The sequence below is a fragment of the Leucopleurus acutus genome (assembly GCF_964270905.1).
Source record: "Leucopleurus acutus genome assembly, chromosome: 19".
NCBI lineage: Eukaryota > Metazoa > Chordata > Mammalia > Artiodactyla > Delphinidae > Leucopleurus > Leucopleurus acutus.
Window position 1 is genome coordinate 36,213,766 of NC_139161.1, and position 27,646 is coordinate 36,241,411.

The 27,646-nt window shown below is 37.1% G+C and overlaps 1 long non-coding RNA gene across 1 annotated transcript in view; it reads right to left on the bottom strand.

The window, feature by feature from the left end:
- The window catches only part of LOC309975409, a 367,911-nt gene extending 343,132 nt beyond the window's left edge, over positions 1–24,779 (bottom strand). Inside the window, exon 1 of the long non-coding RNA XR_014326943.1 lies at positions 24,732–24,779. This is a non-coding gene — a long non-coding RNA (uncharacterized lncRNA). The remainder of the gene's footprint in view (positions 1–24,731) is intronic.
- Between the last annotated feature and the right edge of the window lie 2,867 nt (positions 24,780–27,646).

A 27,646-nucleotide genomic window follows, 5' to 3' on the forward strand; every position in this document is an offset into this window, starting at 1 on the left:
TCTTCCAATTTACCCCTCACCCCTTACCCCCTGGTAACCATAAGTTTATTTTCTACACCTGGTACTGTATTTCTGTTTGGTAGATAAGTTCATTTGTAGCCTTTTTTTAGATTCCACATATCAGTGATATCATATGATAATTGTCTTTCTCTGTCTGACTTCACTCAGTATGACAATCGCTAGGTCCATCCATGTTGCTGCAAATGGCATTATTTCATTCTTTTTTATGGCTGAGTACATGTTTCTTTTAATGTAGATGAAAATGTTTTATTTTAGAAAAAAATTCACAAGGGAAATTTATTAGAAATAAAGAGAAGTGAGCACCAGGATTTAAGGCAGAAAGGGATAAGCTAACTCTACTGTTTTGTGCAAATGAAATTGAGTTTATAATCAGGATTGTCCTGTCTATAAAGCTGCAAACCCCTGAGACTTGATGGAAAAAATAAATACCAACTGCCAGTCTTTTAACTGTACAAGAAGTAAGCCTAGACAATGAGAACCCTTTTTCTGTATTGGTTCCATCAATGCTTTGTCCCTGAAGTCAGCAATTACACTGCCAGTAATATAATGCCTTTTGAAGTTCTGTCGGTGTTGGAAAACGCCACCCAGAAGCTCGTGAATTCATCATCAAAGGCTTCAAAGTGGTCTACTTTCCCCCAAACACAAGGTCTCTAATTCAGCTTCTACATCAAAGGGTCATAAGGATGTTTAATGTTCATTTCACATAGTTCTCTATGGAAAGAATTGTCAAGGCTCTGGAAGAGAACCCTTATAGAGAAACTATCATGAAAGTCTGGAAGGATTACACCATTGAAATCTATCAAGCACCAAAGAATAAATTTCTGCTGGAGAGAAATGTATCCATATGTTGTGCATAACTTCATAGAATTTACAACAGAGCCAATCAAGGAAATCGTGAAAGAGATTGTGGGTATGGCAGAAAAGGTGAGGGGTGAAAGGTTTCAAGATATAGATCTTGGCAAAATTCAAAAGCTAATAGACACCACACCAGAAGAATTAACAGAAGACAACTTGATGGAGTTGAGTGCTTCTGAACAAGTGCCAGACAATGAGGAAGAAGACATAATGCCAGAAATCAGATTGACATCTTGAAGAAGGATTCTGATTATCCAAAACTGCTTTTGACTTCTTTTATGACATGGACCCTTCTATGATATGAGCACTGAAACTAAAGTAAAGCAAATGGTCAAAGAAGGATTTGTACCATATAGAAACATTTTTAGAGAAATGTCTATTTAGATCGTCTGCCCATATTTTGATTGGGTTGTTTTGGGGTTTTTGTGTTTTGTTTTGATATTGAGCTGCATGAGCTTTCGTATATTTTGGAGATTAATCTCTTGTTTGTTGCTTTGTTTGCAAATATTTTCTCCCATTCTGAGGGTTGTCTTTTCATTTATGGTTTCCTTTGCTGTGCAAAAGCTTTTAAGTTTAATTAGGCCCCATTTGTTTATTTTTGTTTTTATTTTCATTACTCTAGGAGGTAGATCAAAAAACATCTTGCTGTGATTTATGTCAAAGAGTGTTATGTGGGACAGAAACGTTTATCCTGGGCAAATAGCTTGACTATATTCCCCTGTGTCCCTCTCAGGTAGATATATAATCTTGTATTTTAGTTCTAACCAATAGAATATGTGTAGAAGTAAAGTGCCCTACACCTAGGACCGGCTCATAAAAACCTTCTATACTAATCTTTTACTGTTTCTTTTTCTCTTCCTCTGCTGGGTCGATGTCAATGTCCAGGAAGCTGAAGATTGGCAGAATCTGTTTTAGTCTGAGCCCCAACATAATTTGTCTCATCAGTGTTCAGTTGTTTTCAGTGCACAGATCTTATAGACATTTTGTTAAAATTATTCCCTAATTTTCCAAATCTGTGAAGATATTGTAAATAGTATTGCTTTTATTCAAATTTTCAATTGTTTTATATGAGTATAGAGAAATACAATTGATTTTGTACATTGACCTTGGATCCTGAAACCTTGTTAAATTCACTTATTATTTCTAGCAGCTCTTTTATATCTCTCTTTAGAATTTCTACAGAAAGAATAGTATTATCTGTGAATAAAGAAATTTATACTTGTTCCTTTCCAATCTACATGGCTTTTATTTCTTTAACTTACATTATTGCCCTTACTGGGAGTCCAATATAACACTGAAGAGAAGTGGTGATATTTTTGGGGAAAAAAAAGTGTTTTTTCTATTCCTACTTTGTTGAGGATGTCTATCATGAATGTATATTAATTTGTATCAATAATTTTTCCATAATTATTGAGAAGACCCTGTATTTTTCTTCTTTAGTCTTTTTTTTTTTTTTTTTTTTTTTTTTTTTTGCGGTACACGGGCCTCTCACTGTTGTGGCCTCTCCCGTCGCGGAGCACAGGCTCTGGACGCGCAGGCTCAGCGGCCATGGCTCACGGGCCCAGCCGCTCTGCGGCATGTGGGATCTTCCCAGACAGGGGCACGAACCCATGTCCCCTGCATTGGCAGGCAGACTCTCAACCACTGCACCACCAGGGAAGCCCCCTCTTCTTTAGTCTTGTAACCACAAACTAGTCTTGTGGTTACAACCAGACTTGTGGTTGCTGAGGGTGGAGGGTAAGAGAAGGATTGGGAGTTTGGGAATAGTAGATGCAAACTATTATATATAGGATGGATAAACAACAAGGTCCTATTGTATAGCACAGGGAACTATATTCAACATCCTGTGATAAACCACAATGGAAAAGAATATTTAAAAAAAAAGAAGGTCTATTTGTGTGTAACTGAGTCACTTTGCTGTACAGCAGAGATTGGCACAGCATTGTAAATCAACTATACTTCAATTAAAAAAATTAAAAAAAAAAAAAAAGTAGTTCTCAACTTTCTGACCAGGACCTAGAGTTTAATAGTGTACGTGCTCTATGACATAGTATTAGTAGTAAGAATTCTTATAAATTAGTATTTCAAGAGGATAATAGTCATACAAAATACAATGTCAAAATATTTGAGGAAAACTATATTTTAACTAATTTCTCAAGATTTATGTTACATTGGTATAAATAGTTCATTAAGAAACATTTTTTTCAGCTACTTTCTAGCTTTACTCTAAGTACAACTGAGATTAAATTCTGCCTAAGTGTCTATGAAAGAAAATAATGAGAAGATATAGATCACTTTTTAAAGATACAGGTAGAAATTCAGAATCAGCTATTTTAAAATTATAGCAGTAGTAATTTAACTTGTGATGGAGACAATTTTATTCCCATTACCGTGAATGCTAATGTTCACTTTCAAATGATTAAAATTAATCTGACTCAATTACATTCTGTGGACTGTGTTCTACTGTACTGATTGATAATAGCAACACACATTAAGTATGTTTTGTGATCTGTGACACTATAGAGCTATTAACACCAAATAGGAAAACATTAATGAAGTGTCATTTTCACCCAAAATTCAGGACCCATTAGGAATTAATGGTGGTAATATTCCAAAGATAATGTCATTCTTTTATTTGACAAATATGTATTAAGTCCATATAACCATGTTTAGAGAAGGAAAACTAACATTTATTGTACCTCAATGTATTCCGAGAACTCTGTTAAGCATCGGTTAAACTTTTCTTATTTAATCTTCAGAGCAACCACAAGACAGTAGGTATTATTATTACAGTTTACAGATGAAAAAGTATAAATTTATCAAGGCTAAGTAACTTTCTCAAATGAAGGATAAGCAGTAGCACTGTAATTCACATCTATATCTTCTCAAAATCTCAATTCTTTTCATTATACCATGTTCCTAGTTACTGGGTGGATTCCAAGAATCATAAGACATAGTTTGTTTGTTCTTATTGTCAAAAGCTTACAGCCTATTTGAAAAAACAAGATATGCAGATGGAACTGGAGCATAAAGTTTTCCAAGCAGTGACTGCTTTCTGATGCTTGAGAGAGAAGCATCAGAAAGACTGAATCAAGGTCAAGGGTTTTCCACAGATGTGAGTGGAAACCTAATTCATGCGTTTTCTGGTTTTATCTTATGCATGTTTGTGCATATGTATGAATATAGGATACATTGTCTCTTAGGTTAAAATAGTTCTTTTCCATATGTCACTTGGGAATCAAGAGTGTATACAATGTATTCAAAATGAAAGTTTCTATTTATATTCCCAAACTTGTTCCAATTCCAACTTTCCATCTTAGTGAAGGGCACAGACATCCACATAGGTTCTCAACCCCAAATCCTAAAAGTCATCTCTCATTCCTTCCTTTTTCAACCCATGACTGCAACTTTTTAAACCACCAGTACATCTTTCAGTTCTTTATGTCCACAGTATGTACCACAAATACATATTTTTCTTCATTTTTACTTTCCCCATCATAATCTACCTCACTACCACCTGACATCTGGTCTAAGGCAGTAACCATCTAGCTGATCTCTCTGCTTCTACTCCTACCCCACCCAAATATTCTCTACTTTGTAGCCAAATCAAGTCTTTCTTTTTTCTTTTAAATATAACTGAGATCTTGGCTCTTCTCTACTTTAACTTACTACCATTCAACTGAGTGATTGATTGCTTTGACAATAACATCATTTCAAACTTCTAAAAATGTGTTTATTTTTACATTTCCATTTCTAAGATCCTTTCCTTTTATTATGTTAGAGACAACAGCATTATATTCCTAGCTAAGGTACAAGCACCCCATAAAATCAAGCATAGTTTCTCACATCTTACATTTTAACTCCACTGGTACTATAACAATAACAGGGAGCTTCTCCTTGGATTGTTTTGAGATAAATTCAGACTGCAACTCTATGTTCTTTGGCAGTTTTTGTTTTTGTTTCAATGCAATCATTTTTCAGTTCACCTTGATTTAAAAAACTAAAAAATCCATCTTGGAAGGGAAGAAAAGGATACATATATTTTAAGGCAGGTTACAATCCTTAAGATTTTTTTTTAAGCCATTGATCCCTTTTGAAATGAGAGTTGTTAGACATCAGAGATAAAAAGTTAGACCATTATTAGGCCCAAATGGATCATCTATGGAGCTTTGTTCAGAGGTCCGGTGCTATGTAACAAGGGTCATATCTTGATGATTATTGTGAGGCACAGAAATCCATTAGAATGTTGAAGGATAAATTCATTTGAGGATGAATGATCAAAAATGATGGGGTAAGAATATAATGTGGGTATTCTTATACTAGGAAGCATCAATGCACAGAGAAAATGTAAACCCCAAGATCTTTTCTTTATACCTTTAAATACCGGCACTGACTTGATAAACAGGTTTTCAACCCAGAATCCACCACTTTTGCAAACCTCTCATTAGTGAAAAACAAATGATGTATCCATTTTAACATAGCCAGAGTAAAAATTTTCATGTTGCCTTATCAGCAATACATGAATTTTTGTTAGTGAGTGACCTTATAGTTATTTTGAATCCTCAGGGAGCATTCTTCCTGAAGTCATAACAATGCCAGTGTCAACAGCAACAACATAAATCAGTAGCCAATCTATGAAAGAAATGGAAAATTTTATTCAGGCCAATCCAAGGATTATAACCTGGAAGATAGTCTTCCAGAAAGGTCTGAGGACTGTTCCATTTGTTAGAGGTTAAAGCAGAGTTAGTTATATAAGTTTTTGAGACAAAGGGTGATACTTTAAAGGGGTATATACATCAATGTAACATATTGACAGTATACGTAATCTGACAAGGTGAGTCATTGTGACCCCTGACAGGATTAAGAAAGGAATGTTATCTCCCAAGGAGTTATCTTCCTGGTGCCAGGAGGAAACTGCATTTTTTGGCAAGCATTCCTGTGTCTTCTAAGGGTATTTAATTAATGTGTAATGCAGATGCACAATGCACACTAAAAGGGAGGGAGCAGAGAAAACTTTATATTAAATATTTCTTGGACTTCCCTGGTGGAGTAGTGGTTAAGAGTCCACCTGCCAATGAAGGGGACACGGGTACAATCCCTGGCCCAGGAAGATCCCACACGCTGAGGAGCAACGAAGCCTGTGCACCACAACTACTGAGCCTGCGCTCTAGAGCCTATGAGCCACAACTACTGAGCTCACGTGCCACAACTACTGAGGCTCGCGCACCTACAGCCCATGATCTGCAACAAGAGAAGCCACTGAAATAAGAAGCTCATGCACCACAATGAAGAGTAGCCCCCCACTCACCACAACTAGAGAAAGTCCACGTGCAGCAATGATGACCCAACACAGCCAAAAATAAGTAAATAAATAAATAAAATTTTTAAAATAAATAAATATTTCTTATTCTGTCTTAAAAATAATTTTATTTAATTGATTCCACCTTTTGATCAGTAATATTTTCAGAGAAAGCATTAGGTGATTAAATATTTGTTCCCTGAATGCCCGAGTGTTTGCTTTCCTGCCCTGGATTCATCATGTCCCTTGATGTTGGGTCTTAATTAATAGCCCAGTCCTTTCTCTTCTCTTGGAGAGGTAAGTGGATTGTATTGGTAGGATGTCTGGCAAGGACTGACAGTCAATTCCAAGCTGTCCAATAGAACTTATGCCAATTTTACCTTGCATGTGCATTGAGCATGTTCATTAATTTATAGAAAACTATAGGTGTGATCAAAAGTTTCAAGTTGTTTAGATATTATCTTATGCAAACTGTAATCAAAATTGTGAACAGGGATATTAATGTCATTAGTAAAGGTTTAAGATCCTCCTTAACCAAATTTCCTCATATTTCCCCTAAACTGGGAAGGGGATCTTTCAGAGTGGAAATTTGACTCTTTCTATGGGCCATAAAATGGGTTATACTAGAGATTCATTAGATATACAAATGCAATATTCAGATTGTATTATAATATGAGTTCCCCCTTGGGAAGCTTTTAGAATATTAAGGGCCATGCTCTTCTGTAGGACTGCTTTTGTCATCAAGGAAACTTCTGAATTTAACAAGTTAATGGCTTGCTTACTATCATTCAAATCTTGCTGAATAAATCTTGTTAAAACTTCTATGTGATTAATGACATCTTCTATTCCAAGTGAATGAAAAAATATTATGCCCAGATGTTCATTTCATTGGAAAACTGATTGAACCTATTCTGTCCATGTTAAAGGTAGATTGGCAGGGACTTTCATCAAAGCTACCCATAGGTGGCCTTGAGCACAAGGGAAACACATGGTGCATCTTTCTAACCAACCTGGGGAGAGCCAAAGCCATAAATTTGTTCCATAAATTCCACTTGATCCTGTTCAGAGCTACCCACTATTTTCTGGGTGATCTCAACCAATCAGTTCCAAACCAATCACTGGTTCTCAAAGGGAATGATATACTGGCATTGTTCATAAAGCATTCAGTCCAATTTCCTGGTGTTATTTGTCTGATTATCCTTAGTATGATTTAATTGTTCCCAACATAAGGGCCTTTAAACTTAAATGACCATAGCCTGGTGTAGCCATATAATTCTATCCCATAATTGAGGAAAAGTCTGTCCTAATAATTGGGAAATTATATTCTTTGACTGAAATTTAGCTCATTGCTCTGATTTAACTTGAGTAACTTTAAAGAAAATTTATATTTATGGTCATGGTCAGAGCGAGTATGATTGTAGGTCATATGAGAGGGAAACCCATCTAGTAATAACAATAGTGGCCTGACCAGAACTGTAATTTCTTTCTTTTAGAATAAATTTCCTATGGGCCATCCACCTAGAGTCTTGGAGAGGAGAAATCCAGGTAACTCAAGGTAACTCAGGAGTACTGGACATAGGTAATTTGCTACAAACCCAGCAATTAGAATGACTTTTTTTGAAACTTACAGATAATTGAGCCCAAGAAAGAAATACACTCAGTTCATATGCAAAAGTATGAACAGTCATCAAGGTAATCAGTACACATGCCTCATCCAGCATCATGGGTCAGCTGTCTACTTCAGATATCATCTTCTCAGCCTGGTAGTACTTGTCTCAGTTAGTCAAAGCCAGGTGTCAAAAACAGGAGTTGCAGTCCATTCAGGAGAGGAGGTCTGATAAACCCCTTCCACCATGGCTGTGAAAGTTCTTTATCTGATGTCTTTTCCAATATACATAATCTTCTGGTTTCAGGTCATGCAGTATCGATTTTAATCCAAAGACAGATTACTGTGATAAGCTTCAGTAACAAATTTAGAATGTCCTTTTAATAATTCAATTAAACTTTACAATAATGTAACATAGAAATGAGGAGCCATTCAGGAAGTGAATCAGGTGATAAATATAAAATCTCAAAGAAAATTAAACAACAATAGAATTTAATATTCACAAAGGTATATTGCTGAAATACAATTTTCTCTATCTAAATTTGTCCTCATTTGGACCAAATAGAGCTAAATTAGTACTAATTTGTTTGCAAAATAAGTCTGGTTTCAATAAACTTGGCCTGATTATTTACATAAGTGTAATTGATCCTATAGGCTCTTTGGCTTTGCTGGAAATTTTCATAAGGAATCTAATATTAAACCTTTAAAAGGGCTCTCGAATCCAGGAAAGGCAAACCAAGAGCTTCCTATCAGATTCTGCTTGCAATATCTATAGATTTGGGTAAATAATTCTCTTCCCAAGATCTTCAAAATATCTTGAGATTCTTGCTACTGCCAGGAGGTTGCCTTCCTTATATACCTAGTAAGGCTGCTGGGAACTAAGCAGGATACAATGTAATTTTTCCAACAAGTTTTATGGATCTTTAATGTTCTCCTTAGTTCTTTAAAGCTGTCTGGTCATATTTGAATCTATGTGTTTTCTTAGGTATGATATTTCAGTCAAAGCCATGGTAATATAACCAATGTTTCCAATTATGTCCTGTTATAAGGAAAACAGATTCTTATTGAACTTATTCAAATAATTAAGTTGACATAAAAATGAGTATTCAGTAAGAGTTTTCAAATTTTAGAGGGATCATGTAGAGAGAGAAAAAATAAATGTTTCACTACAATGAGGTATCACCTCACTCCGGTCAGAATGGCCATCATAAAAAATCTACAAACAATAAATGCTGGAGAGGGTGTGGAGAAAAGGGAACCCTCTTGCACTGCTGGTGGGAATATAAATTGATACAGCCACTATGGAGAACAATATGGAGGTTCCTTAAAAAACTAAATGTAGAACTATCATATGACCCAGCAATCCCAGTACTGGGCATATACCCTACCCTGAGAAAACCATAATTCAAAAGGAGTCATGTACCCCAATGTTCATTACAGTACTATTTACAATAGCCAGGATGTGGAAGCAACCTAAGTGTTCATCGAAAGATGAAAGGATAAAGAAGATGTGACACATATATACAATGGAATATTAGCCATAAAAAGAAATGAAATTGAGTTATTTGTAGTGAGGTGGATGGACCTAGAATCTGTCATGCAGAGTAAAGTAAGTCAGAAAGAGAAAATAAATACCGTATATTAACACATATATATGGAATCTAAAAAACAAAACAAAAAAAGGTTCTGAAGAACCTAGGAGCAGGACAGGAATAAAGACACAGACATAGAGAATGGACTTGAGGACACGGTGAGGGGGAAGCGTAAGCTGAGACAAAGTGAGAGGGTGGCATTGACATATATACACTACCAAATGTAAAATAGATAGCTAGTGGGAAGCAGCTGCATAGCACAGGGAGAGCAGCTCAGTGCTTTGTGACCACCTAGATGGGTGGGATAGGGAGGGGAGGAGGGAGACACAAGAGGGAGGAGATACGGGGATATATGTATACATATAGCTGATTCACTTTGTTATACAGCAGTAACTAACACAACAATGTAAAGCAATTATACTCCAATAAAGATGTTTTAAAAAAGATATATTTACAAACAATTATATTCACAAACGTATAACTTACCAAATTGCTGTAAGTTATAATTAACTTAAAGGGAAAGATTCTCTTATATATGGAAAACAAAGATTAAAAGCCAGTAATACTTCAGACAAAAACCATAAAAGGTATAACAATATTCATCAGATCACTCAGTCTTATGTAACTATTCTTTGATCTTAATCTTTCATTAATAGTTTTATGAAATCATCAATGAATTCTTTAATTTCCTACCCAGTTCAATGGCAACATCTGGAAGTTACCCCAAACCTGTGCTTGTCAAAAAGTTCTTTCTATGAATTTTGTTGAAGATGAAACATTTTTGCCAAAGCATCAGATTACAGCTGTCTATAAATGACAAAACTTTAAAAAGCCTGGTTAAAGACCTGGTTGTAATGAAGTTGACAAATAAATTAGGCTACTTTGTGACATAATATTTTAAGATAATAACTAGAATTATGACTGATAACATTATACCAGGACATATCCAAGTTTTAGAAATTACATATGATTTCTAGAATATTTATTTTAATAGTATTTACCTATACAATATGACCTAAGAAGATTTATCACCACTCATTTGCCAATGCCTCCCATGTAATTGAACATAACAAGTAAACATAATTAGTTTAATATCTCTCTCTGAAATGCTTCAGAGGCCCTCCAAAGCACTCTAAACTTAGGTAGAGGTCAAAAGAACTTCAATTAGAATTTAATCTTTGTGAAGTTTGTAAAAAAATATTTTTAGAAAAAGCTCTAAAACCCTTGGTCAAATAGGATTACAGGTCACTGTGAAACAATATTTCTTCACTTAACCAAAGTGACAAAAAAAGTTTTCAAAGGCCAATCACTTAATTGAAAGGTAAAGAAGCAATCTGTTATTCAAAGCACCTCAATATTCCTAGAAAACTTTGTTCTCTTAACAGAGAGAAAAACCAAACTCCAGTCTTGTACCAGCTTACTTTTAATAATAAAATTCATTTACCTAATTAAATTCAGTCTAATCTTAGCCAGTCTTGACCATACACAAAACCTCTTTTTCAGGATTCCTTTTCCACCAACATTCCATGGCTTTTCATATTTAGATTAGTTTGTTCCTCTTTTTCCCCATTTAGAAATAACCAGCTTTAGGACAAAATTATTTTCTTTTCCCTTAAGAAAATGCATTTCCTTTCCTATACCTTCTTTTACTGAAAACACACATCTTTTCTTTGCATACTGAAATGTTTTCCTTATTATTTCTAGTAGCTTCAATAACATATCTATTACAACCTTTAACCTTAAAGAAAATCTCTAGCAGAAACCAAGAAGCAGGTAAATGTGAACTTTGGAGGATAATTGCTTCACAATACTGTGTTAGTTTCTGTTGAACAAAAAAGCAAATCAGCCATATGCATACACATGTCCCCCTATCCCCTCCCTCTTGAGCCTCCCTCCCACCTCCCCGATCCCTCTCTTCTAGGTAATTGCAAAGCACCGAGTCGATCACCCTGTGCTATGCTGCTGCTTCCCACCAGCCAACTATTTTACATTTGGTAGTGTATATACGTCAGTATTGCTCTCAATTCACCCCAGCTTTGCCCTCTCACTACATGTCATCAAGTCCATTCTCTATGTCTACCTCTTTATTCCTGCCCTGCGACTAGGTTCATCAGTACCATTTTTTTTTTATTCCATATATATGTGTCAGCATACAGTATTTTTTTTTCTCTTTTGGACTTACTTCACTCTGTATGACAGACTCTAGGTCCATCCACCTCACTACAAATAACTCAATTTCATTTCTTTTTATGGCTGAGTAATATTCCATTGCATATATGTGCCACATCTTCTTTACCCATTCATCTGTCAATGGACATTTAGGTTGGTTCCATGTCCTGGCTATTGTAAATAGTACTGCAATGAACACTGTGGTGCATGACTCTTTTTGAATTATGGTTTTCTCAGGGTATATGCCCAGTAGTGAGATTGCTTGGTCATATGGTAGTTCTATTTTTGTTTTTTGAGGAACCTTCATACTGTTTTCCATAGTGGTTGTATCAATTTACATTCCCAACAACAGTGTAGGAGGGTTCCCTTTTACCACACCCTTTCCAGCATTTATTGTTTCTAGTTTTTTGATAATGGCCATTCTGACCAGCGTGAGGTGATACCTCATTGTAGTTTTGATTTGTATTTCTCTAATAATTAGTAATGTTGAGCATCTTTTCATGTGTCTCTTGGCCATCTGTATGTCTTCCTTGGTGAAATGTCTATTTGGGTCTTCAGCCCATTTTTTAACAGGACTGCTTGTTTTTTAAAACTGAGCTCCATGAACTGTTTGTATATTTTGAAGATTAATCCTTTGTCTGTTGTTTCATTGTAAATATTTTCTCCCATTCTGAGGGTTGTCCTTTTGTCTTGTTTATGGTTTCCTTTACTGTGCAAAAGCTTTTACATTTAATTAAGTCCCATTAGTTTATTTTTGTTTTTATTTCTGTTACTCTAGGAGGTGGGTCAAAAAAGATCTTGCTGTGGTTATGTCAAAGAATGTTTTTCCTCTAAAAGTTTTATAGTGTCTGGACTTACATTTAAGTCTTTAATCCATGTAGAGTTTATTTTTGTGTATGGTGTTAGGTAGTGGTCTAATTTCATTCTTTTACATGTAGCTGTCCAGTTTTCCCAGCACCACTTTTTTTTTTTTTTTTTGCTGTACGCGGGCCTCTCACTGTTGTGGCCTCTCCCGTTGTGGAGCACAGGCTCTGGACGCGCAGGCTCAGCGGCCATGGCTCATGGGCCCAGCTGCTCCGTGGCATGTGGGATCTTCCCGGACCAGGGCACGAACCCGTGTCCCCTGCATCAGCAGGTGGACTCTCAACCACTGCGCCACCAGGGAAGCCCCCCAGCACCACTTATTGAAGAGGCTGTCTTTTCTCCATTGTATGCTCTTCCTTCCTTTGTTCTAAATTAGGTGCCCATATATGCGTGAGTTTATCTCTGGGCATTCTATCCTGTACCATTTATCTATATTTCTGTTTTTGTTCCAGTATCATACTATCTTGATTACTGTAGCTTTGTGGTATAGTTTGAAGTTAGGGAGCCTGATTCCTCCAACTCTGTTTTTCTTTCTCAAGATTACTTTGGCTATTCGGGTTCTTTTGTGTTTCCATATGAATTGTAAGATTTTTTGTTCTAATTCTGTGAAGAATGACATTGGTAGTTTGATAGGGATTGCATTGAATCTGTAGATTGCTTTGGGCAGTAGAGTCATTTTCAAAATATTGATTATTCCAATCCAAGAACATGGTATATTTCTCCATTTGTTTATGTCATCTTTGATTTCTTTCATCAGTGTTTTATAGTTTTCTGAGTACAAGTCTACTTCCTCCTTAGGAAGGTTTATTCCTAGGTATTTTATTCTTTTTGTTGCAATGGCAAATGAGAGTGTTTCCTTAATTTCTTTTTCTGATTTTTCAGTGCTGGTGTATAGGAATGTCAGAGGTTTCTGTGCATTAATTTTGTATCCTGCAACCTTACCAAATTCATTGATTAGTTCTAATAGTTTTCTGGTGGCACCTTTAGGACTTTCTATGTATAGAATCATGTCATCGGCAAATAGTGACTCTTTTACTTCTTCTCCAAATTGTATTCCTTTTATTTCTTTTTCTTCTTTGATTGTCATGGATAGGACTTCCAAAACTATGGTGAATAAGAGTGGTGAGAGTGGACATCCTTGTCTTGTTCATGATCCTAGTGGAAATGCTTTCAGTTTTTCACCATTGAGTATTATGCTTGCTCTTGGTTTGTTATATATGGCCTTTATTATGTTGAGGTAGGTTCCCTCTATGCCCATTTTCTGGAGAGTTTTTTTAGTCATAACTTGGTGTTGAATTTTGTCAAAAGCTTTTTCTGTACTTATTTAGACGATCATATGGTTTTTATTCCTTAATTTGTTAATGTGGTGTATCACATTGATTGATTTGCATATATTGAAGAATCCTTGCATCCCTGGGATAAATCCCACTTGATCATGGTGTATGATCCTTTTAATGTGCTGTTGGATTCTGTTTGCTAGTATTTTGTTCAGGGTTCTTGCATCTATGCTCATTAGTGATATTGGTCTGTAATTTTCTTTTTTGTGTAATATCTTTTTCTGGTTTTGGTATTAGCATCATAGTGGCATCATAGAATGAATTTGGGAGTGTTTCTCCCTCTGTAGATTTTTGGAAGAGTTTGAGAAGGATCGGTGTTAGCTTTTCTCCAAATGTTTGATAGAATTAGCCTGTGAAGCCAACTGGTCCTGGACTTCTGTTTGTTGGAAGATTTTGAATTATGGTTTCAATTTAATTACTTGTGATTGGTCTGTTTATATTTTCTAATTCTGCCTGGTTCAGTCTTGGAAAATTGTACCTTTCCAAGAATTTGTCCATTTCTTCATGGTTGTCCACTTTATTGGCATATAGTTGTTTGTAGTAGTCTCTTATAATCCTTTGTATTTCTGCAGTGTCAGTTGTGATTTCTCCTTTTTCATTTCTATTTTATTGATTTGCATCCTCTCCCTTTTTTTTTGATTTGTCTGGCTAAGGTTTTATCAATTTTGTTTATCTTCTCCAAGAATCATCTTTTAGTTTTATTTATCTTTGCTATTATTTTCTTCATTTCTGTTTCATTTATTTCTGCTCTGATCTTTATGATTTCTTTCCTTCTACTGCCTTTGGGTTTTCTTTGTTCTTCTTTCTCTATATTCTTTTAAGTGTAGGGTTAGATTGTTTATTTGAGATTTTTCTTGGTTCTTGAAGTGAGATTGAATTGCTATAAACTTCCCTCTTAGAACTGCTTTTGCTGCATCCCATAGGTTTTGGGTTGTCATGTTTTCATTGTCATTTGTTTCTATGTGTTGTTTTTTAATTTCTTCTTTGATTTCTTCAGTGATCTCTTGGTTATTTAGTAGTGCACTGTTTAGCCTCTACATATTTGTGTTTTTTGCAGTGTTTTTTTCCTGTAATTGATCTACAATCTCATAGCATTGTGGTCAGAAAAGGTGCTTGATGCAATTTCAATTTTCTTAAATTTTCCAAGGTTTGATTTTTGAACCAAGATGTGATCTATCCTGGAGAATGTTCCATGTGCACTTGAGAAGAAACTGTATTCTGCCACTTTCGGGTGGAAAGTTCTATAAATATCAGTTAGATTTATCTCATCTATTGTGTCATTTAAAACTTGTGTTTCCTTATTTATTTTCTGTTTGGAAGATCTGTCCATTGGTGTAAGTGGGGTGTTAAACTCCCCTACTATTATTGTGTTACTGTCGATTTCTCCTTTCACAGTTGTTAGCATTTGCCTTATGTATTGAGGTGCACCTATGTTGGGTGCATAAACATTTATAATGGTTATGTTTTATTCTTGGATTGATCCTTTGATCATTATATAGTATCCTTCCTTATCTCTTGTATCAGTCTTTATTTTATAGTCTATTTTGTCTGATACAAGTATTGCTACTCCAGCTTTCTTCTGATTCCCATTTGCATGGAATATCTTTTTCCATCCCTTCACTTTCAGTCTGTACATGTCCCTAGGTCTGAAGTGGGTCTCTTGTAGACAGCATATATACGGGTCTTGTTTTTGTATCCATTTAGCCAGTCTGTGTCTTTTGGTTGGGGCATTTAATCCATTTACATTTAAGGTTATTATCAATATGTATGTTCCTATTACCATTTTCTTAATTGTTTTGGGTTTGTTTTTGTGGGTTTTTTTCTCCTCTTGTGTTTTCTGCTTAGAGAAGTTTATTTAGCATTTGTTATAAAGCTGGTTTTGTGGTGCTGAATTCTCTTAGCTTTTGTTTGCCTGACAAGCTTTTGACTTCTCCATCGAATCTGAATGAGATCTTTGCTAGGTAGAGTAATCTTGGTTGTAGGTTTTTCTCTTTCATCACTTTAAGTGTATCCTGCCACTCCCTTCTGACCTGCAGAGTTTCCACTGAGAAATCAACTGATAACCTTATGGGGATTTTTTGTATGTTATTTTTTGTTTTTCTCTTGCCCCTTTTAATATTTTTTCTTTGAATTTAATTTTTGTTAGTTTGATTAATATGTGTCTTGGTGTGTTTTTCCTAGTATTTATCCTGTATGGAACTCTCTGTGCTTCCTGGACTTGGGTGACTATTTCCTTTCCCATGTTAGGGAAGTTTTCGACTATAATCTCTTCAAATATTTTCTCAGAATATTTTTCTCTTCTTCTGGGACCCCTATAATTCAAATGTTGGTGTGTTTATTGTTTTCCCAGAGGTCTCTGAGATAGTCTTCTTTTCATTCTTTTTTCTTTATTCTGCTCCTCAGCAGTTATTTCCACCATTTTGCCTTCCAGCTCAGTTATTTGTTCTTCTGCCTCCATTACTCTGTTATTGATTCCTTCTAGTTTATTTTTCATTTTAGTCCTTGTATAGTCCACTTCTGTTTGTTCTTTAGTTCTTCTAGATCTTTGTTAATCATTTCCTGTACTTTCTCCATCCATGCTTCCATTCTATTTCCGAGATTCTGGATCATCTTTACTATCATTACTGTGCATTCTTTTTCAGGTAGATTGCTTATTTCCTCTTCATTTATATGGTTTTGTAGGTTTTTACCTTGCTCCTTCACCTGTGACATATTTTTTTTTTCCTGTCACAATTTTTATTTTTTTAATGTGTGGCTGTGTTCCTATTTTACTGGTTGTTTGGCCTGAGGCTTCCAACACTGGAGTTTGTAAGCCATTGTGTAGAGCTGGGTCTTGGTGTTGAGATGAGTAACTCTGTGAGACCTCACTCTGATGAATATTCCCTTGGGTCTGAGGTTCTCTGTTAGTCCAGTGGTTTGGATTTGGAGCTCCCACTGCAGGGACCCAAACCTGAGGTTGTGAATCAAGATCCCACAAGCTGCATGGGGCAGCAAAAAAAAAAAAACAAAAGAGAGAGAGAGAGAGAACAATAACAAAGTAAAAAATAAAATTAGACTAGGAAACTAACAGATATGTTAGAAAGAATGTAAAAATAAAAATATAGATGAATCAGCAACCTGAAGGTACATCAGTACCACAATAGTGAAAAAAGAGAAGGTGAGAAAAGAAAAAAAAAGGGGGATTGGGGGGTGGAAAGACCTTGGCTGTGGAGAGTGGAAACTAAACAAGGGCAAGGTTTGGGTGGTGGGCAGGGCTAATGCTCAGGACCTACAGGGCTGGAAAAGGCCCCAGGGACTGTGGGGTTTTGGGGCTTAGGCTCAAGGAACAGAAGAGGCCCGGCCCTGCCCCCCACCCCTGGTCTCAGAGGGCAAGGGATCTCACCTGGGAGCCCAGCAGGCTTCCTGGGCTCAAGTGAGTGTGTGGGGGGCAAATTCCTTCCTCTCCTCTCTTGTTCCTCTGGTCTGGGGTCTGGGAGGTCCCCTCCTGCCTGCCTCTCCTCATTTCCTCAGCCTCAGGGGCACCGATCTTATCTGGCCTCCACTTCTCCTCTCCCCTCTGGTATGTCCTACCAGTTCCCTCTGGGGTTCTTCCTGTCTCTGTGGGGGTCAGAGTTCCCCACCAGCAGCAGCAGGCACCCTAGTTGTGGGGAGACACTAACTCCGAGTCTTCCCACACCGCCATCTTGACTCCTCCTATACCAGCATTTCTCAACTGGCAAACTTATGAACATTTTATAACCTCTAGAAACATACGTTTTCTCACTGCATAATTTCTTTTCTCAATGTGGTACAAGGTATGTCCAATAAACCCAAACATCTTTAGTTTTAGTAAACTTAGACTTGTTTAACAATTAATGTTGCAGTAGTATATCTTATTTGGAAATGATCTGGAGAGCAAATGAATTTCCATGATTTAACTTAATGTAGCAAAACTCTAAAGTTTCAAGTTACCAACAATTTAGAGAAACTATTTTTAGGCAGATGTACCTGAAACATAACTATTCCTTAAAGGATTCACCTAAAAACTCTTATTTCTTTTACATTTAATTTACTTAAGAGTTTCATCATACTAAATTATTTTTCTTGCTGACAATGTTTTATAACAGAATCAATAAGTTCTTACTGACTTTCAATAAACCTTGGCATGATAAAAATATTATACTTAATATTTATTACTCTAAATATATATCCATATTAATTAAACCAACAAACTGAAACTAACTTTAATATGGCTTATTATGTAAGTGGTTAATTTCCTTTAAGCCAAATAAACAGAGCTCTTTTAAAAATAAATTTTGGTAATACCATTCAGAGTTAGAAACATATCATATCTATAACAAATACACAGACATACATACATTCATATAGACATAGACATATATCTCACAGTATGTTTGAAAAGGCCTCTTTCTCCCATTTTTTCCTTAGTCTCAGAAATTGGAGATGTTCTAGTTAAGAGTAAGATAAGAGTTCCTGAGAGCCTGGGTAAAACATTTACATCTCAAGGTACAAGAAGAGAAAAGCAAGTTTCTTCTAGAATGATTTGTTCCCTTTGGGTCAGAATTCTAAAAAAGATGTTTATCAAGCTGTCTTTCTATGATTGAATATACAAAAATCTAGTTTTGGAACGTCAAATGAGCCACATCTTGGCCATTTTCAGAGAGAGACTTCCCTAAGTTCCTAAGTAAGTACTTGCAAGTTTCCATTCCATAAGTTATACATAAACCCAGCTGAGGTTCCTATAGATGGATGTCCATCAGGGAGCTGTTTGGTCTTTTAAGTACAATTTTTCATTATTAATCTGGCAGCCTAACTCAGATACGAGATGTGATCTGAACAAATTTCTGAGGACAGTGTGGTGAATCAGATGTGCGCTGCTTCTGAGTCTAGCTCCCCGGGATTTACCCTTGGGTCTGTTAGACTCTTTAATATGTCTTGGTTTCTCCATCTGACAGTCTAAAACTGCCTAAGGTGCTCAAAGCACTGGGTGACCAACCCTTATTGTGTGTACCTGGAAGAGCAGTATTTACTTAATGGCTGTAGTACTATTCCCTGTGGGACCATTGCATATCAGGAGGATTGATCTTCAGCCATCTCCACTAGGTTCTCAGTTGCCTGAGGACACCTTGTGGCTGTAAGGAGCAAATGTCCCTTCCTCTTTGGAGCTGAATAATTCAATCTCTCATTTCACTAGTTTGTTCAGACCATCTATCTACTTGCTTTTTTTAAAAAAAATTAAGCCAAATTTAACAAAATGCAGCCACTTATGTTTCCTTGGGCATCCTGCCCAGATCCCCATAGGTCCCTACTTAGAAAATTCATCAGTGGCCCTTAAGACTCCAAGTCTTAAGTAAAACAGCTCAAATAAAATTTTTAGGACCAACCCTTAAACACTGAGCTCTAGATATTAGGAAAACTCACCAAAACATGTAATGAGTGCCAAGAAGCCAGTGAGGTTCAAAGGGTCCATGCTAGTACTGAGCACCTGTTTGGGGTAGACTCCAGGTATACTCTGGTGTTGTCTATAATATCCTACTGACTATGCCATGCAAATGTCAACAAAAAATTCATCAATAGCCAAGCTAAGGAAGAAATGGAAATTTTTATTCATGCCAACCTGAGAATTATAACACAGGAGACAGTCTTTCAGAGAGCTCTGAGGACTATTCTGCCCATTAGAAGTCAAAGCAGTTATACAAGTTTTTGAGGCAAGTGGTTATACATGAAAGGATTATACATCAATGCAACACATTGACAGTTCATATAATCCAACCAGGAAAGTAATGGGTCACTGTGACCCCTAACAAGATTGAGAAAGGAATGTTATCTCCTAAGGAGTTACCTTGCTAGCACTAAGAGAAAATTGCTTTTTTTTTTTTTTTTTGGTATGCAGGCATTCCTGTGTCTTCTGAGGGGATCTAGTTAATGTGTGATGCAGAAACACAATGCATGCTAACAAGGAGGGGCTAGTGGCTCAAATGGCAGAGAAAATTTTATGTTAAATATTTCTTGTCCTGCCTTAAAAATAATTTTATTTCATCAACAGAAATCATGAAAGATGTAGAAGTTTAAATAAAATTTTCAGAGTAGAAGCAAACAAGTGAGCAAAAGTATAATTTATTGTCACATTTGTTTATTTACTTACTTTGAATATTGTTTCTTATATGCACAGAGTGTGAATATAACAGTGAGACTAGAAACCAAGAGTGGGATAATTGCAATATTTGAGCAATATATGGATATCTAGCCTTTCAAAGACTAGAGAAGTGGGCTTTACATAGAGCTTATATGAATTTCATTATTTGTAAAAGAATGCTTACAAGATTTTTTAAAACAGAGGAAGTTTTCCTGCCACTGAAGGCAGAAAACAACACCTCATGGATAACTTTTTAAACAAACTATATCAAGATGCAACAGTAAACAACATGGATTTTAGAACACAACTCTTGAGTTCAAAGACTGAAGTCTTGCTTTGAGACTAGTGTCCACATCTGTAAAATGGCAATAACAATAATATCAACCTCATAGAACTCTTATGAAGATTAAATGAAAATTAAGTAAAATGTAACATTTAAGAAAAATGTAATAATATATAAATGTAAAGAGTTTAAGATAGTTCTTGGCACATAACAAGTACTATATGTGTTATTATCATGCATTATTATTAATATTATCATTACAGGAGGGCTTATGGTGAACATCACCAGTTTCTTTCCACAACCCTCTTCTGTCCACTCTAGCTCCAAAGAATTTCCTATTTTTAACTATTTAGTGCTTCCTATTATTTTTACAGTACTAAATAACAGTATAGCATTGATTTATCAACTTACAAACTCTATCCCCACCTCTCTTCCCCTATTCCTATATCACTATTCTCATTTCTCCACTGTGCAACTCTGAAAATTCAAGGAATATATCTCTAAACATTCATTACTTATTCATGTAAACCAGGCAGTATCCCTTGACTAGTAGGTTAAGGAAAATAAGTCATATTAAAGAAATTGTCTTTAAGAATAGCTCTACAGAAGCTGGAAAAAAAATATACAGCAAACCTTTATATAGGCAAAGTACTAAAACACTAATAGGATTTCTGCAATTTTTAAGCTATCAGAATTAAAAATTATTTGCTTTCTGGTGATGTGGCCTAATGAGAGAATTTTGTAAGAAATCATAAAAATATGTGAGCTTACACAAATATTACTCAGTTTAACCATGCTTTTAATAGGAAACAAACCACATACTGTTTAAAACTATAGTGTAAATATATGTTATTGATTGATGAGAAATGTATATGCTTGAATTGCCAAGCTTTCACATGAAAGTCTTAACATTCTGCATTAACAAATGTGAGGACCTGAATTATACTAATGTTTGCAACTTGCTTTGAGATGCATGCAAATTAAGATGGATGAATGGATGGGCAGATGGAAAGACAGAAGGATAGGTATGTGATAAAAAAAAAAAATAACAAAATGCTAACAATTGTAGTATCCAGATGGTAGGTATACACAATTATTTCAAATTTTCTGCATGTTTCACAATTTTTATCTTGAGACGTTGGAAAAACTGGAAAGTCCAGATTTTATTCTATCAATACTGAAAATTCATGGAGGTAGTTTATATGGGCACAGAGCTACACTTTCTTCCAGAAAAAAATAGAACATTTGCCTGTTTAAAGTCTGAAAGCATACTCTGAGATCATAGAAGTGTTCATCGTAAAGTAGAAATAAAAGATTCTAGGCCCTACACACATTTAATGTAGATGTTAACCATTAACATATTTGATAGTTTAAAAAATCAATGTGGCTTCTATAGGTCATAATGTTGCCTTCTAGTGATCCCCTAGAATTATGAGCTTGCATCAGATTGCATCAAAAATTGACCTGAGGGGCTTCCCTGGTGGTGCGGCGGTTGAGAATCTGCCTGCTAATGCAGGGGACACGGGTTCAAGCCCTGGTTTGGGAGGATCCCACATGCTGTGGAATAACTAGGCCCGTGAGCCACAACTACTGAGCCTGCATGTCTGGAGCCTGTGCTCTGCAACAAGAGAGGCTGCGACAGTGAAAGGCCCGTGCACCATGATGAAGAGTGGCCCCCGCTCACTGCAGCTAGAGAAAGCCCTCGCACAGAAACGAAGACCCAACACAGCAAAAATAAATTAATTAATTTTTAAAAAATTGACCTGTGTATTGACCTGTGATATAGATTTTCTTAATCTTATCTCTTAAAATATTAGTGTCAGAAAAGGTCAATAACTTGAGATTTAGCTTTGTATTGAAGTATGAATATCTTGTAATCCAAGTTGAGAGACGAGCAATCCAGGAAGAAAGCAAGACACAGAAATCTAAAAATATTAGGCTTGTTTAGCAAGTGCTAAGTGGCCGAGCATGGCTAGAGTAAATATGAGGGGGAAAATGGAAAAAAAAAATGAGTCTGAAAATATGGGGAGGGTCCCAATTAAAAGTCACGATCAGTAATTTAGACTGTTCCACAGGTAATAAGAAACACTCAAAAGTTTTGTTTGTTTGTTTTAGCAAAAGGCTATGACTGGATTTGTGGTTTAAAAAGTATGTCTCTTGGCATAATAGAGAATGGACTAGAGATAAAATGAAATTAAAGCCAGAAGAACAGATTAGTTAGAAGCTTTGTTTGTTTGCTTGTTTTTCATTTCCGTCTCTCTTTAACCTTCTATCTCACTCCTCATTTTCTTGGCTTCTACACTTCTGTGTTTTTTAGAAAGACACTAGTACTTATTTTTTTGTGCAAATTGTGTGTGTTCATATGTACCAGATAAATTCTCAAACATCACGGTGTAACAGAATTTCCTAAGGAGCTTCTTAAAAATGCAGGTGTCAGGGTCCCACTCCAGACCTAGAAAATCCTGAAACAGCTCATTAGCTAAACATTCTGAGTATTACTACTAAGCATTTTACACAATACGATATATCTATCAATGAACTTTTAGTAAGTGATCCACTGATCATTTCATAAGGGCAATATCTGTCCTAACTTTGGCTTGATGTTCATTAAATTTTTATAAAAAGTACAATTTAATGTCTGATTTGTGTTATCTCAGAAATTAGTGCTTTAAAGAAATTTTGCCTGAGGGGCTCACATATAAGAATTAACAATGAGAACTTGGCTGGAAGATGGCGGAAGAGTACGACGCGGAGATCACCTTCTTCCCCACGGATACACCAGAAACACATCTACACGTGGAACAACTCCTACAGAACACCTACTGAAGGCTGGCAGAAGACCTCAGACCTCCCAGAAGGCAAGAAACTCCCCACGTACCTGGGTAGGGCAAAAGAAAAAAAAAGAAAAAAAAGAGACAAAAGAATAGGGACGGTACCTGCACCAGTGGGAGGGAGCTGTGACGGAGGAAAAGTTTCCACACACTAGGAAGCCCCTTCGCGGGCGGAGACTGCGGGAAGCGGAGCGGGGAGCTTCGAAGCCCCAGAGGAGTGCACAGCAACGGGTGTGGAGGGCAAAGCGGGGAGATTCCCGCACAGAGGATCGGTGCCGACCGGCACTCACCAGCCCGAGAGGCTTGTCTGCTCACCCGCCGGGGCGGGTGGGGCTGCGAGCTGAGGCTCTGAGGCTCGGGTTTCGGTTTCGGACGGAGCGCAGGGAGAGGACTGGGGTTGGCGGCTTGAACATAGCTTGAAGGGGTTAGTGCACCACGGCTACCCGGGAGGGAGTCCGGGGAAAAGTCTGCACCTGCCGAAGAGGCAAGAGACTTTTTCTTCCCTCTGTGTTTCCTGGTGCGTGTGGAGAGGGGTTTAAGAACGCTGCTTAAAGGAACTCCAGAGACGGGCGTGAGCCGCGGCTAAAAGCGCGGACCCCAGAGACGGGCACGAGCCGCGGCTAAAAGCGCGGACCCCAGAGACGGGCGGGAGACGCTAAGGCTGCTGCTGCCGCCACCAAGGGGCCTGTGTGCGAGCACAGAGCCTGTGCAGCCCGCCACTGCCAGGTTCCCGGGATCCAGGAACAACTTCCCTGGGAGAACGCACGGCGGGCCTCAGGCTGGTGCAAAGTCATGCTGGCCTTTGCTGCCGCAGGCCCGCCCCGCACTCCGGGCCCCTCCCTCCCCGCCCCTCCCTTCCTGCCGGCCTGAGTGCGCCAGAGCCCCTGAATCAGCGGCTCCTTTAACCCCGTCCTGTCTGAGCACAAAACAGACGCCCTCCAGCGACCTACACGCAGAGGCAGGGCCAAATCCAAAGCTGAGCCCCGGTGAGCTGTGAGAACAAAGAAGAGAAAGGGAAATCTCTCCCAGCAGCCTCAGAAGCAGCAGATTAAAGCTCCACAATCAACTTGATGTACCCTGCATCTGTGGAATACCTGAATAGACAACCAATCATCCCAAATTAAGGAAGTGGACTTTGGGAGCAAGATCTATGATTTTTTTCCCTTTTCCTTTTTTTTGTGAATGTGTATGTGTATGCTTCTGTGTGAGATCTTTTCTGTATAGTCTTGCTTCCACCATTTGTCCTAGGGTTCTATCCGTCCATGGTTTTTTTTTAAATTTTTTCTTAATAATTAATTTTAATAACGTTATTATACTTTACCTTCTTTCTTTCTTTCCTTCCTTCTTTCCCTCCTTTAGACAACGAATCATCCCAAATTGAGGAGGTGGTCTCTGATGGCAAGATTTATGATTTTTCCGCCTTTACCTCTTTCAGTGAGGGTGTATGTGTATGCTTCTGTGTAAGATTTTGTCTGTATAGCTTTGCTTCCAACATTTGTCCTAAGGTTCTATCTGTCCCTTTTTTTTTTTCTAAATAAGAATTTTTTAATTCCATAACTTTATTATACTTTATTTTATTTTTACTGTATCTTCTTTCTTTCTGTCTTTTTTCCTCTTTCCCTCCTTCCTTCCTCCCTCCCTCCCTCCCTCCTTTCTTTCCTTCTTTCCTTCATTGCTTCTTTCTTTCTTTCTTTCTTCCTTCCTTCCTTCACTCCTTTCCTTCTTTCTTTCCTCATACTTCTACTAATTCTCTCTACTTTTTCTCCCTTTTATTCTGAGCCGTGTGGATGAAAGGCTCTTGGTGCTCCAGCCAGGAGTCAGGGCTCTGCCTCTGAGGTAGGAGAGCCAACTTCAGGACACTGGTCAATAAGAGACCTCCCAGCTCCACATAATATCAAATGGCAAAAATCTCCCAGAGACCTCCATCTTAACACCAGCACCCAGCTTCACTCAACAACCAGCAAGCCACAGTGCTGGACAACCTATGCCAAACAACTAGCAAAACAGGAACACAACCCCACCTATTAGCAGAGAGGCTGCCTAAAATCATAATAAGGCCACAGACACCCCAAAACACACCACCAGATGTGAACCTGCCCACTAGAGAGACAAGATCCAGCCTAATCCACCAGAACACAGGCACTAGTCCCCTCCACTAGGAAGCCTACACAAACCACTGAACCAAACTTAACCACTGGGGACAGACATCAAAAACAGCGGGAACTACAAACCTGCAGCCTGCAAAAAGGAGACCCCAAACACAGTAAGATAAGCAAAATGAGAAGACAGAAAAACACACAGCAGATAAAGGAGCAAGATAAAAATGCACCAGACCTAACAAATGAAGAGGAAATAGGCAGTCTACCTGAAAAAGAATTCAGAATAATGATAGTAAGGATGATCAGAAATCTTGGAAATAGAATGAACAAAATGCAAGAAACAGTTAACAAGGACCTAGAAGAAATAAAGATGAAATAAGCAATGATGAACAACACAATAAATGAAATTAAAACTACTCTATATGGGATCAATGGCAGAATAATTGAGGCAGAAGAACGGATAAGTGACCTGGAAGATAAAAGAGTGGAAATAACTACTGCAGAGCAGAATAAAGAAAAAAGAATGAAAAGAACTGAGGACAGTCTCAGAGACCTCTGGGACAACATTAAATGCACCAACATTCGAATTATAGGGGTTCCAGAAGAAGAAGAGAAAAAGAAAGGGACTGAGAAAATATTTGAAGAGATTAGAGTTGAAAACTTCCCTAATATGGGAAAGGAAATAGTTAATCAAGTCCAGGAAGCACAAAGAGTCCCATACAGGATAAATCCAAGGAGAAATACGCCAAGACACATATTAATCAAACTGTCAAAAATTAAATACAAAGAAAGCATATTAAAAGCAGCAAGGGAAAGACAACAAATAACACATAAGGGAATCCCCATAAGGTTAACAGCTGATCTCTCAGCAGAAACCCTACAAGCCAGAAGGGAGTGGCAGGACATACTGAAAGTGATGAAGGAGAAAAACCTGCAGCCAAGACTACTCTACCCAGCAAGGATCTCATTCAGATTTGATGAAGAAATTAAAAGCTTTACAGACAAGCAAAAGCTGAGAGAGTTCAGCACCACCAAACCAGCTTTAAACAAATGCTAAAGGACCTTCTTTAGGCAAGAAACACAAGAGAAGGAAAAGACCTATAATAACGAACCCAAAACAATTTAGAAAATGGGAATAGGAACATACATATCGATAATTACCTTAAATGTAAATGGACTAAATGCTCCCACCAAAAGACACAGATTAGCTGAATGGATACAAAAACAAGACCCTTATATATGCTGTCTACAAGAGACCCACTTCAGACCTAGAGACAAATACAGACTGAAAGTAAGGGGATGGAAAAAGATATTCCATGCAAATGGAAACCAGAAGAAAGCTGGAGTAGCAATTCTCATATCAGACAAAAATCAGACTTTAAAATAAGAACTATTAAAAGAGACAAAGAAGGACACTACATAATGATCAAGGGATCGATCCAAGAAGAAGATATAACAACTGTAAATATTTATGCACCCAACATAGGAGCACCTCAATACCTAAGGCAAATACTAACAGCCATAAAAGGGGAAATTGACAGTAACATATTCATAGTAGGGGACTTAAACACCCCACTTTCACCCATGGACATATCATCCAAAATGAAAATAAATAAGGAAACACAAGCTTTAAATGATACATTAAACAAGATGGACTTAATTGATATTTATAGGACACTCCATCCAAAAACAACAGAATACACATTTTTCTCAAGTGCTCATGGAACATTCTCCAGGATAGATCATATCTTGGGTCACAAATCAAGCCTTGGTAAATTTAAGAAAATTGAAATTGTATCAAGTATCTTTTCTGACCACCACGCCATGAGACTAGATATCAATTACAGGAAAAGATCTGTAAAAAATACAAACACATGGAGGCTAAACAATACACTACATAATAATGAAGTGATCACTGAAGAAATCAAAGAGGAAATCAAAAAATACCTAGAAACAAATGACAATGGAGACACAACGACCGAAAACCTATGGGATGCAGCAAAAGCAATTCTAAGGGGGAAGTTTATAGCAATACAAGCCGACCTTAAGAAGCAGGAAACATCTCGAATAAACAACCTAACCTTGCACCTCAAGCAATTAGAGAAAGAAGAACAAAAAAACCCCAAAGCTAGCAGAAGGAAAGAAATCATAAAAATCAGATCAGAAATAAATGAAAAAGAAATGAAGGAAACAATAACAAAGATCAATAAAACTAAAAGCTGGTTCTTTGAAAAGATAAACAAAATAGATATACCACTAGCCAGACTCTTCAAGAAAAAAAGGGAGAAGACTCAAATCAATAGAATTAGAAATGAAAAAGGAGAGGGAACAACTGACACTGCAGAAATAAAAAAGATCATGAGAGATTACTACAAGCAACTCTATGCCAATAAAATGGACAATCTGGAAGAAATAGACAAATTCTTAGAAATGCACAACCTGCCAAGACTGAATCAGGAAGAAAGAGAAAATATGAACAGACCAATCACAAGCACTGAAATTGAAACTGTGATTAAAAATCTTCCAACAAACAAAAGCCCAGGACCAGATGGCT